At 45.3% G+C, this 15,759-nt stretch overlaps 1 protein-coding gene across 1 annotated transcript in view; it reads right to left on the bottom strand.

Annotated features, from left to right (window-relative positions):
• Window positions 1–15,759, bottom strand: part of LOC123765078 (transcription factor Sox-2) — a 46,047-nt gene that overhangs the window by 22,212 nt on the left and 8,076 nt on the right. The gene's annotated exons all lie outside the window — the stretch shown is intronic.

Genomic DNA, 15,759 nt, shown 5'->3' with positions numbered 1-15,759 from the left:
CGAGACATCTGTGGTGAGGACCTGGTGATCACTCTGGCCGCCACCACACACACTGTTATTGCACTCTTCAGGCGGAATACTTTACTTATTAAGACGCCTTATTAACGGAGCTGCTGTTGTGGCCGTTGTTTGAACCTTAACGGATGCTTTTGAAGCTGTTGTTGTTGTTGTAGCTGTGGTTCAATCTGTTTTAGAAACGGGTTGTTGAAGCCGTTGCTGTTATGGAAAGCTGTCGGTGAAGCTTTTTGTGATAGCCGGTGTTGTAGCTGCTATTGTTATTGTCTGAAGCTTCTGTTGAAGCTGTTTTTGTGACTTTTGATGTACCGGTTGCTTTTGCTGCTGTTGAAGCTGTTTTTGAGGTTGTTGTGCTTAACGAGTACCTATTACAACATCTCGTTGATCCCCCCCCAGGGATCGAACCGGGGATCCTCGGTTGTGAGTCAACGACGTAGACCATTGAGCTTAAGATTGAACAAATAAAAAAATAAAATCGATTTAAAAGAAATCTCGCGCTGTTATGATGTAGATCTTTAGTGTGGAGAGAAAAAATCTGATGGAGAACGAATGTGTTTCATAGTACAAAGTGTAACATTAGCGGCGTTCTTATAGAGAACATTCGTTGGGGAAATGTTGCCAGTATCTGAATGCGGAGAGATGTGTGTGTGTGTGTGTGTGTGTGTGTGTGTGTGTGTGTGTGTGTGTGTGTGTGTGTGTGTGTGTGTGTGTGTGAAAGCAGATCGTTATGAAATTTAGTGAAGTAATATAAATGCAATCTCTATTGAAACAGGTTGTTACATCCTGAATATCAAACTTGGACACGTCAAACACAAAACTTTCATATATATAAATATATATATATATATATATATATATATATATATATATATATATATATATATATATATATATATATATATATATATATATATAATAATAATAATGGAGCTGATCCATGATACTAGAGTGAGATTCGTCGTTAGTGTCTCTATGTGCAGTGGCACATTTTTCAAATGATACCGACCCTGGGTTGACCATGTTGGACATGCACCCGACAGCAATTACTGTGACAAATTTGCGTGAGGCTTGTCTTAAGCGTTCTGCCTTCCATACTCGATCATACTTAGACATCCAAATATATAGTTATAGATACATACATAAATACAGAACTAAATAGGCAACACATATACATAACCCCGCAATAACATGGCGCTATACTCCCTTTAGCAGCAGAGGGTAATTCACTTTGAAAATCCCTATACCATTGTCGTCAACACTTCCATTATAATGACGCAACTGAATTAATGGGCTCTACCCCACTCCCCCTCAACCCCACTCCCCTCACCCCTCCACAACCGTCCCCCTAAACCCCCGCACCCTCCCACAACTATCCTCCTAACCCCCCCACCCACCCACAACTATCCCCCTAACCCCCCCACCCTCCCACAACTATCCTCCTAACCCCCCCCACCCACCCACAACTATCCCCCTAACCCCCCCACCCTCCCACAACTATCCCCCTAAACCCCCCATCCACCCACAACTATCCCCCTAACCCCGAACAACATAATCCTGGGGACTGTGGCCCCCCCAATGTTTATTGTGGTGAAAGAGAGCAAACACTGTGGGTGGCGCTGTCCACTTGTTGATGAACGGCCATCCACCCTGATAATATCATTACGTCGTTTGCATAACATATGTTTTAATGGATAATATTGCTGCTCTGATCGTTGCCTCACTGAGCGCTGATTCACGAACTCGGTGGTGGGGAGGGGGAGTAGGGGGTGAATGCGTTAACGTTGAGTTTAAAAAGAGTAATTCCAAACTGCATTGTACCAGCATGAATACATAACAGTTATTTTTTGTTTCATTCTGGTTGTTCACTCTTTTTATTATTTGCTACCGTCAAAACATTTGCACTACAGGTGTTTAATATTTAATTCCGAGTATATTATGCCGCTCTGAAAAGCTCTTACTTCTTAAATTCAAAAGAAGATTCAAATACCAAAAAATTCAAAATTAATTCGGCCTCTAAGTATCCTCAGCAGTGTAGTTAAGCAACAATAGGCGGAGTAAATTAACTTTTATACAGTTCGTGTGGTGTTTCAGTGAGCTAAAAAGATGAAAAATGTTGTTTACATGTATAAAATCACACAATCCCACTTACGCCACACGGGTGTACACCTCTCTTTCTCTCTCTCTCTCTCTCTCTCTCTCTCTCTCTCTCTCTCTCTCTCTCTCTCTCTCTCTCTCTCTCTCTCTCTCTCTCTCTCTCTCTCTCTCTCTCCTTCTCTCCCCCACCCTTTCCACTTTTCTCACATGCTCCCGCAACATATACCCTTTCTCCCCTCTCTCCCACTACTCCTTCCCTAACCTTCCCTCTCTCCCACCTCTTTGATTTCCTTCCCAGCACCCTACTCTCCTCCTCTCTTCTTCCCTCTTCCCTCCTTTCCCATCTATCTCCCATAAAATGTAATATTACGAAGTGCTGAACACTGTGAGAAAAGCAGATTTCAGACTTCATGAAAATCACAGGGAGTCGCTGTAGAGGCACTAGGGCCAACCACAACAGGCCTACGACACTCTCATATTCTCTATGTGTCATATTGGAAAGTTGGGTGAGACTAGCCCTAAGCGTTAGATCTACTTTGGATAGATACATTGTATTTGATACAATGCCCTATCCTCAGGAAGGAGATCCCCTGGGTAGTGACTTCAAAACCACTATGTAATTAGTGCTGTTATCTACTCCCTATCTATGGTTAGGTTAAGTTAAGGTTATATTATGCTAAGTTTGGTCTCATTACATTTGGTCATGGTAATAAGTTTATTATATTGTCAAGTTGTAATTTCAACAATATCTTAAGACTCCCAGACGAGTCCTTCCCCGACCCCCCTCCAATCCACTTCACCTTCTTCTACGATATAAGTAACGGTTAAGTGTTCAGGAATATTACACACAGAAATCACAATAGCCTGATGCATCAAATGAACAAATCCGTGGTAGGTCAAGTTGATTTCCCGGTTGCAATTCTTATACTATGTCGTAGCTCAGTCGATTAAGACGTGTCTGAGATCCTCTCGGACGAAGGTTCGAATCCTCGTCACGGCTCTTGTGGATTTGTTCAGGAACATCGCTCTTTATAATACATTCATGCCGGCAAATCGATTTTTGTACAGCCTCCGAGATTGACTGAAAGTCCATTATTGAGCGGAAGGTGAACGCCCCAGACAATCGATGACATCAAGGGTGGAAGTGTAATTGGCTAGTCGATAAACTACTTGGATGAGTGAAAGGATTCGGCGAGACGTGCGCTGAGGGACTTTAAGATGGGACTCTGTTTAAGACGTCGTGGAGAGGGAGACGCGGAGGGGCCAGTTTATGCCACCGGCATAACCAACCATGCTAGTATTTAAGGCCCAGTTGGCAATCGTTTTGTGGGATACTGCTACGTTCCCTGGTCAAGCTGGACTATGCCCTGCCTAGTCAAGCTGGACTATGCCCTGCCTGGTCAAGCTGGACTATGCCCTGCCTGGTCAAGCTGGACTATGCCCTGCCTGGTCAAGCTGGACTATGCCCTGCCTGGTCAAGCTGGACTGTACACCTCGTACAATTCAGTGGATGGGTAGCTCAATTATCACATGGGGACACAGAGAAGTGAGGTCACTGTAGCGAGAGGTCACGAGAACTATATATCTCACAGAGGTCATCACTGATTTATTCTCGTTCTAATTTGTGTTTACGACTTGAAACAGGAAATGTCTTGTCTACCCCCATGTTTGTGGACAATGCGAAGTTAATGAGAAGTCATGCCAGAAGTGGAAGACAAGAAAGATGCAAGAGCATCTACAGAAAACTTAAGAGGTGGTCGGAGAAATCGTTACTTGAACTCAACCACTTGGGCTGGACGGTAGAGCGACGGTCTCGCTTCGTGCAGGTCGGCGTTCAATCCCCGATCGTCTAAGTGGTTGGGCGGCATTCCTTTCCACCCCGTCCCATCCCAAATTCTTATTCTGACCCCTTCCAAGTGCTATATAATCGTAATAGCTTGGCGCTTTCTCCTGATAATTCCATTCCATTCCATTCAACCCTGTGTGGTTTTATGAAGACGGGAGAACGGGGTAACTCCTGGTCCGTCCATTACGGTATGAAGTCTACCGTATTACTGAACACGCCGGTGATCTCACCGCCACCACCACGCCCGCGAACAGCAGTTCGTATCGCTGACGGAGGTCTGTTCCGTACCGTAGGTCGACCTACTTGACTTTTCTGAGGTCGACCGTAGAGGAAGTGTTAGTGTGGTGTGGGCACTGGAGTATTCACGTTCGGTAAAACTCATATATATCCCGCTCAGGACAATTAGTGCTGTGTATGCGATCTACTCCAGAGTATACCATACTTTGATACTTTGGATATACTGTATCCAGAAGTAAATATATACTATACATACTATACTTTTTGATATAGTATATCCAGAGATATACTATACTTTGCTGACTTTTATTATCAACATATTGATGGATCTTTATATCGGCAATATCGTTATTACATTATTAGCTGTAGATACTCTAAAATATTTGTATTTGCAATGCTCAGAACAGCTCACGCCAGACTGTGAATAATTCGGCTGTAAATACGAGGAACAAACTTTAAACATTTTTACCCTAAACCACAAAACGTCACTTAACAAAACCAAATTTGAATATTCAAAATCTAAACACCCGGGGCCGCCATTACTTGAATAAATACCGTTGGATAATTCATGTTGGGAGCCCCATTGGAGCCTTACATTAACCAACACCCGGATATCACTGTGTAAACACTGAAAAGGCCGCAGAAAACACCTGTAATTTCCTCCTAAGTAATAATACAAGATTCCTCCCCTCGTTGTCACAGTATTTCGATAAGTGCTGCTCATGCGGTATTCAGAGACCGTGCTAGAGTGTTATCGATTTAGGTCAACGTAATTACCCGCGGCGGCGGCGCCCTCGCTACTGCTATGACAGATGAAAAACACTTTTATGGCAGAGGGCGCTCCCATCCCAAGGCCCTTTTCCCGCCAAAACTACTTCCCGGGAAAGGCGGGGCATACATTTTGGCGGGAATGGGCGTCAAATACTTTTCAGTCCCTCCAAAACTGCGTTCCGCTGAGAGGCCGTTCTGGCGTGATTCTAGACTATATGATGTCCTTACCCCTCCAAAACTACTACACGTGAGAGAGGGAAATTCTGACGCAACTCACCATTGAGACCCAGGAAGCCTGCGTCTCCACAGACCGCTAAAAGCATCGTCGGTATATTTAACTCGGTGTTGCCACCAAACTTGCTACGAGCAAAAGTAACGTTTTCGGGAAGAATAGTTTTCTTATGCTGTGACAATAAGCTGGTTCCTTATCTACCAGTAACACTTTACACCGGAGAGAACGTTATGGGTGTGATATTGTGACTTTCCTTCCCGTAATCTGCTGTTTTGTAATCAGAGAACAAGAATCTTTGTTCCGGATTCTTTGTAATCCGGAACAAAGAATAACCTCATTGTTCATCATTAAAACTACAGCACATGGAAGTCTATTGGGCCACAAGGCCCCGTCCCTTCCGATTTTATTCTGACAAGGAATCAAGATAGAGATTTGTGGTACATAGACCTAAGATTAGATAAGGTGCGTGTTTATCTGGGAACTATGACCTTAGTGTTGGAAAGGCTGGAAATGTTAACCCCTTCCTCCCCTTATCCCTTTTCTCGATCCCATCCCTACCCCCCTCACTATTTCTTTATCTCATCTCCCTTCTTCATAACCGATTTACAAGCTGATAATCATTATAAGGATGACTTGTTCTTAACTCTTCCTTTGCTTCCCATTTACAATTCTTCAAATACTTCTCTGCCCCTCCCTCCCTCCCTACCCTCCCTCTCTCCCCCTCCTTCTCCACCCTATATCTCATGTTCCTTCTCTCCCCAATAACTTGTCATTCCGTTAGTCCTACTCGTCCTATTTCTATACCCCTCTTCCTTTCTTTCTATACCCCCCACCCGTCCCTCTCTCTTCCTCCCTTTCATCTCCCTTCTCTCTCCTTCCCCCCCCCCCTTCCATCCCTCCTTCGTCTAAATCCCTCCGGGTCTCACATTAATCCCAGGGTGACTAAGACGGCATTTAAAATTAGATCAATCCCCCCCCCCCGTGCTCGAATTCAATTTTGGCTAATCCGCACCTTGAAAGAACGCCAGGGGGTGATCCGGTTATCAGAGATGCAATGTGGAAAAACGATAGGACAGCAGTGACGTCACAGTCCATGACAGTCACCCTATGGGGAGGAGGGGGGGTATAGGTGGAGATGTTGGGGGGTTGGGGGGAGCGAAAGTGGACAAGGTGGAGAGAGAGAGAGAGAGAGAGAGAGAGAGAGAGAGAGAGAGAGAGAGAGAGAGAGAGAGAGAGAGAGAGAGAGAGAGAGAGAGAGAGAAGGAGGGAGTGGGACGAAAAGAATTGTTCTTTCTGTCCCTCTTCTTCGAATAAAAAAGAGCTTGAAGAACTGTGGGTGGGAAGCAGAGGAACAATTTAAAAAACAAGTCTTTCTTATAATAATTATTATCAGTTTGTAAATCACATGATAGTTACTCTTTTTTAGTTACAGGCAAAACTGCACACACTCTCGCACAGTTGTGTAGCGATGTAAATTTTTTGACTTGCTCTGCATATCGTAATTTTAACAACGTTACGGGCAACGGAACCTTAGTGAATATCATTTTAATATTATTATTTTCTTTTGTTTACGCCGCTTGTTACTGTAGCAATGTGGCCAGTCTATTCCTTTATTCAATATTACTTGTTACTAATTATTGCATTATTACTAATGATCGTATTATTAGTAGTAATTATTGTATTATATAACAATAAAAATTAAAGGAATCTGTTTATGAAACGAAAGGGAAACGGAGGCAATAAAGAGGAAAATAATGAAAGTAAAACATATGTGATTAGAGTGATTATTAAATGGATGAAAATATAATGAGAACACTTAAGGCAGTGTCTGGGATGCTCCCGGACGCAGGTTCGAATCCTCGTCACGGCCCTTGTGGATTTGTTTATTATGAGAAATAAAAAAAGTAACTTCAACGGGATGATGAATTGGAAGGTACGAAAGAAGGAGTAAGATGGAAAACGCTAACCTAAGGAAGACATTAGCAATAGATGGAGACAGCCAGCCACCGATGGCTTGAGATTGTTGGGAGGAACGCCAGCATGATTGGTCTCACCGGAAGGAACTTGCATGGAGAAGATGAGATCATCTGTACGGAAGCTGCAGGCACTGATAAGTTATCTGCAGACACATACATACATCAATCACGATAACGTGATGTATCAGTGAAAACAAAAAGTTCTTAAAACTTAACTACAGAAGCCTTACTGGCCTACTGATTGATGATTGATAAAGATTAAGCCTCCCAAGAGGTGGCACGGGCATGAATAGCCCGTAATATATATATTGGCCTATATGTTGTTATTTTACAGAGGTGTGTGAACCTCCTCATCACACGGGAGACATCTCCCGTCACGCAGGGTGCAGCCCTGCACAGATCTCCAGTATCAGCTCTTGATACTGGTAATGGCTCAAAAGCGTCACCACTTACGGGCTATTCATGCCCATGCCACCTCTTGGGTGGCTTAATCTTTATCAATCTTGTTGTTATAGATTCAGCTACTCAGAACAAAAGTTCCAAGTACCACGGGCTATGGTGAGCCCGTAGTGGACTTACCTGGCACAGGAACGAGGCTGTGTATGTGTGTTGGCCTATACGTGGCAGCTCCTATTTATATCCACCCAATCTCATTCATGTATATGTCTAACCTAATGTTAGTAGGTTATAAGCTGGTACTATGGTTCCAGCAGGAGTGGTGGAGGGGGCAGCAGGAGTGGTGGAGGGGGCAGCAGGAGTGGTGGAGGGGGCAGCAGGAGTGGTGGAGGGGGCAGCAGAAGTGGTGGAGGAGGCAGTAGAAGTGGTGGAGGGGCAGCAGGAGTGGTGGAGGAACAGCAGGAGTGGTGGAGGAACAGCAGGAGTGGTGGAGGGGGCAGCAGGAGTGGTGGAGGAACAGCAGGAGTGGTAGAGGAACAGCAGGAGTGGTGGAGGGGGCAGCAGGAGTGGTGGAGGAACAGCAGGAGTGGTGGAGGGGCTGCGGGAGAATAATAGCGGTGGCTGAGACGTGACCAGCCCGCCATAAGAGAGGACCATATAATAGACAAAATGGATGAGCCATCACTTCATCACCCAAAAAGGTACACAAGTGGTCCGACCATCGCTGTTTTGTAACTATTTAACCCCATTTAAGTTTGTAACTTCATTATTGAAAAATGGAGACAGGCAGGCAGGGATACAGAGAGAGCGAGCGAGAGAGAGAGAGAAAGAGTGAGAGAGAGAGAGAGAGAGAGAGAGAGAGAGAGAGAGAGAGAGAGAGAGAGAGAGAGAGAGAGAGCAGGGCAAGGAAGAGGGGGGGGGGGGGAGGGGGAAGGACGTGCCCTGGCATACACTGACTATCCCAGAACAACACCGGCGTCTGCTGCAGCTCTGCTCACACACCCGCACAAACACCTGTAAACACCCATCAAGCTGACCCTCGAGCACGACACAGCACTCTTACTCACCCTTTAATTAGCACTCCATTTTCTGACACGGTATTGCACGATGCCAGCGAATTAAATCACATGTTGTGCAAAATTAAAGAGTTCAAGCATAAACACAGATTATACATTTTCCCTCAGTTTATGCATATTTGTCCGGTTTTTTGTATCTGTTATCAACAAAACGGAATTTGCCATGATGATAGCGTGGTTATCAGGAAGAGGCTATAGAGGCCTATACCCGATTTCGCCGTGGCCCCCAAGGTCTGAAATTACACAACATTCGCTGATTGGGAGTACCCCAATCGATCCCAGGCGCCGGCGAGAAACAATGGGCAGAGTTTCTTTCACCCTATGCCCCTGTTACCTAGCAGTAAAATAGGTACCTGGGTGTTAATCAGCTGTCACGGGCTGCTTCCTGGGGGTGGAGGCCTGGTCGAGGACCGGGCCGCTGGGACACTAAAAAGCCCCGAAATCATCTCAAGATAACCTCAAGATAACCCCCCCCCATGGTTGCCCTTGGGGGGGCCCCTCGAACCCACAGCCTTCAGGTCACGGAGGGGACCTGTGAGATTCGCCAGCAAGGAAGATCATATAATCAGCCGTAAGGCGACAGGTGTAGTGAAGATCGTGTGAGTGAACGAGCCAGGGGGGTGTTTCACTGCGTGAAAAGGCACAGTTTTACAGTGAGCATTTACGAGAAATTGTGTTATCCATATTGTAGTTTAGAGTCACAGGCTGAACTATCCGGTATGAACATAGAGTTCTGAGATTACAAGACGGGCGGTACTCGGGACGAATTGTTGTAAAATGACGTATTGCTTAGTGATGGTAAAATGTGGATTGTGGCGATGTTTATTCTATGTCACGCTGTAGTGTGGAGTGTGGTGGTGCTGGCTCTACACAACACTGTAGTGTGGTGGTGCTGGCTCTACACGACACTGTAGTGTGGTGGTGCTGGCTCTACACGACACTGTAGTGTGGTGGTGCTGGCTCTACACGACACTGTAGTGTGGTGGTGCTGGCTCTACACGACACTGTAGTGTGGTGGTGCTGGCTCTACACGACACTGTAGTGTGGTGGTGCTGGCTCTACACGACACTGTAGTGTGGTGGTGCTGGCTCTACACGACACTGTAGTGTGGTGGTGCTGGCTCTACACGACACTGTAGTGTGGTGGTGCTGGCTCTACACAACACTGTAGTGTGGTGGTGCTGGCTCAACACGACACTGTAGTGTGGTGGTGCTGGCTCTACACGACACTGTAGTGTGGTGGTGCTGGCTCTACACGACACTGTAGTGTGGTGGTGCTGGCTCTACACGACACTATAGTCTAGAACTTGGAAACAATGACCAAGAAATAAAGATGTCTTTTTCACAAAACTTCGTTCATTGTCTTGTATATTTGTTCGCCTGTGTCTTCCAAGCTGATGCCTTCCAGTCCAACTAATGCTGGAACCGGATGATGAATTATGAAAACTAACTTCACGACCATTGGTCTAGTGGTTATGCCGGTGTGTACGCCAAGGTGTGATCCTGGACGGCAGGGGTTCGAATCCTGTTCGAGTCAATAGAGTTCGCCCAGATGTTTGGAGCTAGTGTCACGCAAATTTGTATCGTGATTCTTGTAGTATATATGTCCAACATAATTGGATCGGGGCTGACATATGACAGACGCTTGGCAATTGACATGGTACTAACCGGTCGACGACCGGGCCGCGGGGACGCTAAGCCCCGAAACCACCTTAAGGTAAACCCTACGATGACTGTTGGAATCTCATATCAACTGTTGCTGTGCTACAGGGGCCAACGTTGCAACCTCTTGGGCCAATACTAGTGTGGAATATCTTACGAGGCAGCTCATTCTCGAGTTCCCAAGTCACAAACACATGTCACTTACAGGAAGGTATAACCTCTTCTCCCACGAACTTAGAGATGCCACAATGGGCCTTAATATACAAAATTGTTCTACGGAGGCCAGCTTAAATGGAGGTGTAAATTAAGACAGTTCATTTCATTTGCAGATTTGAGTGGGTCGCCCAGTAGGCTGGTACCGTTGATGTTTAACCCAGGCGAGTCTTGTAGGTTGGTATCGTAGGTACATAACCTCCGCTTCCTTCTCTGCTTAGTGTAACCACGACGATGCGAGTTGAGTGAATGTTTCGGAACCCGAGTGAAAGTCGACTCGTGGTTCTCAGTAAGGCATTTGACCCATTTATGAATATGGAGAACGAACATTGGCTCTATTGCAGCGTGTCTTGACATGAGTGGCATATGTCAGAGGTTAGAATAGAAGAAAGAGGAAGAGGATATGTAGGAAGAAGAGGACCAAGAGGAGGAGGAAGAGGAAGACTAAGAGGACTAAGAGGAGGTGGTGCAGGAGGAGGAGGAGGACCAAGAGGAGAAGGCCCTTCCCTCACACCACGACTGTAGACAGAACATGGGGGTCCATACAGTTACTCAAAGCCTCGTTAAATTACGTTAGTAAAGACTAAATGTAACAAATTTGCTTACTCTAATGTTGGAGCTGGATGTAGAACATGGAAATTTTTTTTTTACTTGTAAATAAACTAATTTTACAAGGAAACCACACCAAAATTGGTGTTTGGGTGACGGATATATGAAAGTGGAGGATTTGGTTACCTCGTCGACTTTTATGTCCGTCACCTAACCAGTAATTTTGACCCTATTTCACTTTATTTGTAAATAAAACGTTTTTTTTTATTCACGTTCTACATTCAGTTGATAGTAAGCAAATAGGATATATTAATTCATAGGTAATTTAATGAGGCTCTGGGTGGCTTTAGGTAATTCTATGAACCACAACATGGTGAAATTAAGGGCTTATTCACACACCCGACTGTAGGCTGCTGTAGTTGACTATAGGCTGCTGTAGTTGACTGTAGGCTGCTGTAGTTGACTGTAGGCTGCTGAACTCAACTGTAGGATCCTGCACTTCAATATCCCTATTTATACATTGACCTTTCACTGCCCACTTTCACTCAGTCATCTGTTCTCTTCAAAACATCAAACATCGCTAAAACAATATATGGCTATAGTTATATAAGCTCCAATTAATTTCAAGATGCAATAATAGCATAAACTCGATAAAAAAAAGGTTTAAACAGTAAACATTTTAGGCACTAGTTTTCAATACCGGATACAGATTTTTCATCAATTGGTAAAAACGAAAACTCTGAACCGGAACCACACATAAAACAGTCATATTCCACAATAGAAAGAAAAAAAAAGGCAATGTAAAGGACTTCGAGGGTAATTATGTTGCAAGTCCTCACCTCTAAAAAAATAGCATTAGAATAGCTGTGACAACTGTAAGAAAAATAAGGGGTTCGGATAGCGAGAACTTTTCAAACAAGCGATGCCAAAGGAATGATTGCAAAGACACTTGTGCAGTACAGGATACTGGTGCGCAAGAGCAGCTTCATGTTGACCAGACCACACACTAGAAAGTGAAGACTTGAGAATGGGCCAGGACGGACCGAAACGTCGTCGTCCCTTCACCTTCTAGTGTGTGGTCTGGTCAACATACTTTAGCCACGTTATTGTGACTCGTCGCCTGCAGCAGCTTCATTCAAAGATGGAAAAGTCGCTGACCTGGAGAACGTGTAGAGAACCTTTGCTGCCTGAATTCATCCAGTAAATGGTACGTGTAAAAGTCTTTCAGACTGTATTCTCCAGAGCGCAGGCGAGAGAGATACATAGTAATTTGCACTGGGGTAATATTAGAGGGACTGGGATCCCAATCTACACACACGGAAATAACTTCTCCTAAGACCAGGAGGCAAGGCAGGAAGTGCAAAATTACCCCGGTTGAAGTGTAGATGCAATTGATATGATGAGAGGCAAACCTATTAACATTAAAGACGCTCCCTGATGCTACCCTCCCCAGCGCTACCCTCCCCAGCGCTACCCTCCCCAGCGCTACCCTCCCCAGCGCTACCCTCCCCAGTGCTACCCTTCCCTGCCCTCCCCTGCCTTCCCATGCCCTCCCGGACGCTGCCCTCCCACTTGTGGTGCCTGGGAGCCCACTGTGGGGGTCGGTGGGGGTCTCGACCCTCACCAATAATCAAACAATGTGACTAATTTGAACTCGGAAGGAACAGGGTCTCGTAACGACCACCGACTGCTGGCGGGTCACGCTTGTATTGAGGGAGGGGCGGGGGGAGATATAGCCAAGGGAGGATAGGTCGTGGGTAGAAGGGGTGTTTGGGCAAGACTGGGGCGGAGAGAAACATGGAGGGGGTTATGGAATTGGGCAGGTGGGCGAATAGGAACAGGTGTTTTTGGAAGCAGTAGAGTTGCAATTTGTATATACAAAGGTGGGTACAGGAAGAGACGACTGTTGGGGTCCTATTAGACGACTGTTGGGGTCCTATTAGACGACTGTTGGGGTCCTATTAGGAGGCCGAGAGCTTCACCCGCCCCGCGGGTCATGGTTAAAGCCTTACTCACTACTTTCTCTGGAACACGGACCCGACAATCGGCTAACAGCCAGGGGCCCAGATTCACGAAGCAGTTACGCAAGTACTTACGAACGTGTCCATCTTTCTTCAATCTTTCCCAGCTTTGGTTACATTTATTTAAGCAGTTTACAAGTATATAAACTGCCCAATGAGCTGTTATTGTTATAAACAGCCTCCTGGTGCTTCGGAGCTCATTAACTGTTTAATAATTGTAAACATGGCCGCCAAAGATTGAGAAATGATGGACAGATTTGTAAGTACTGGCGTAACTGCTTCGTGAATCTGGGCCCTGGTACTCAGTTACTGCTGGGGTGAACAGACGCGAAAAGTTTAGGATTGGCATCTAGTCAATCCTCCCAGGCCAGGATACGAACCCAGACTAAATCGTTCGCGAAGCACTGGGGGGCGAGTGTGTCACCGCTGCTCCACTGTTTTGAGAAAAGTAAACACGCAGGAGTGGATAGATGGGAGACAATTTTGCTGGAATTGGGGATATTCTCGCTTCAAGCAAAGCACCTGAGAAAACTAACATCACATAAACTAATCATCTCCCATTGTTGCGCGTCGCTGCTTTATACAACCAGAAACCTTGCTAATGGTCAATGGTAAGAACCCAAACCCTGACCTATTAGGTACTAACAGATATCTTGCCCTCGCCCTAAGGTAAGTACTTAAAAATCCTGACCTGTTAGGTGCTACCGTGCCTAGAAACAGTGTCGGCGCCGCCTGGAGCTTCCAGACGTCTAGAGAGTGATACAGATGACAAAACCACCACTAGAATTGGCTCTGAAATAATTAGACGCGCTAACTGAAACTTAATTTCAAGGAGAAGGTCTGAGAAACGAGGCGTATAGATGGCTTCTTCTCTGTTAGGACCGTTCAAAATGTTCATAATGTGAACACTAATAAAGAAGAGAGTTGGAAGAGCGAATTTGTATTCATCCGGACGTGAACGATGGTGAGTACACAGGTGTCTGAGTACACAGGTGTCTCTGTACACAGGTGTCTCAGTACACAGGTGAACAAAATAAGCGAGCTGGGTGATGCGAGACCATCTTTTAGAATATCTTTAATGCATACAAGACCATTTTGATATATATATCTTAGTTGGCACAAGACCATTTGACAATTTCTAAGGAGACAAGAGAACACTGTTGTGGATTTCTGAGACAAGACAACATCTTGGAACATCTCTAAGGGGGGGTGGGTGAGGAGGGCGTGACGACTAATGTGGACGCCGGATAAGCGAGATGAAGTAATGCAGGAACTCCGCTTTAGTGAGGCGAGCAAGACAATTGGTGAGAAAATGCCTGAGCAGGCGTCCATTGTCAGGAGGCGGCTCTGGCAGCACCCTGTTAACTCCTCACACTCTCCTCCTCTGCCTCGCTCAGTATAGTGTTTGGAGCGTTGGTAGGATTGTTAGGATTGATTGTTATTGTTGTAATTGTCATTGTTATGTTTTTTATTAGGATTGTTACTGTTATGATTGTCATTGTTAGGATTGGTATTGTTGTTTCTATTGTTTTGTTATTCTTGTTGGCACTGGTGAGAGAGAGAGAGAGAGAGAGAGAGAGAGAGAGAGAGAGAGAGAGAGAGAGAGGTAAAGAGGGTGGGAAAGGGAGGAAATGGGAGAGGGGGGGGGGATAGAGGAAGCTAGGTGAGAGAGGGTGGAAGAGGGGGGAAGACTGGGAGAGGAGAAGAGAGGGTGGAGGGAAAGAGAGACCCGGGAACAGTCGGGTACCTCATCTAATTATTATATATAATAATAATATTTCAAAATTAATAATAATAATAATAATAATATTATAACGATAACAATAATAAGCCTTACAAGAGTATCTGCCTTAAACTCTTTTTCTAATCTAAATTCAGACATTATCCAGCATCTTATAAGACCAATTTAAAAGTAGGATCTCCCACGCTTGGCATAAAATGCTATCAAACATTAGAAGACCAGCTGCCAATCTTTCTGTTGCCGCTGCCAGCACCAGTGTGGAAGGTGGCTATGGTTATTTCGCACAGTGACGACCTTAGATATAGTTACACCGCAATACACAGAGCCAATATTTTGACCACTGTCGAGATCTTCCTCGAGGACTTCCTTGTAGGTATTCTGAAATGAATTTTCTCTGATTCAGTAAAGCCAGATAGTTTGGCAGAGGTGTTGTTGTCGACGTTCATGGCGTCACTCTTGTAGTGCTGCCTCTGCCAGTAACTCTGCCCCCTGGTCACTTAGCAGTGACCTCTTTCTGGCTATGGACGAAGGCTTGTGAATCGAAGCTCTGTTGTGTATGCTATCGCCCTCAGTGGCACGACTGTGATCCAACACTTGACATGCCTGGGCATCTAGACCATCTTCTGTATCATAAGCAATGTCTGCCCAATGTCTACTCCTGGGCGGCACGAACCAACACCTTTGGACCTGAGTACTTGCAGGCGATGAGTCACAATAACGTGGCTAAAGTATGTTGACAGACCACACACTAGAATGTGAAGGGACGACGACGTTTCGGTCCGTCCATTCTCAAGTCGATTGAGAATGGTCCAGGACGGACCAAAACGTCGTCGTCCCTTCACATTCTAGTGTGTGGTCTGGTCAACGTGAGTACTTAATTCTTAGACACCTTTAGGCTGGCAAATTATGTAAATTGATACTTCGCAGTACT

Source organism: Procambarus clarkii, chromosome 29, assembly GCF_040958095.1.
Source record: "Procambarus clarkii isolate CNS0578487 chromosome 29, FALCON_Pclarkii_2.0, whole genome shotgun sequence".
NCBI classification, from domain to species: domain Eukaryota; kingdom Metazoa; phylum Arthropoda; class Malacostraca; order Decapoda; family Cambaridae; genus Procambarus; species Procambarus clarkii.
This window is presented reverse-complemented; position numbering and strand designations above follow the sequence as displayed.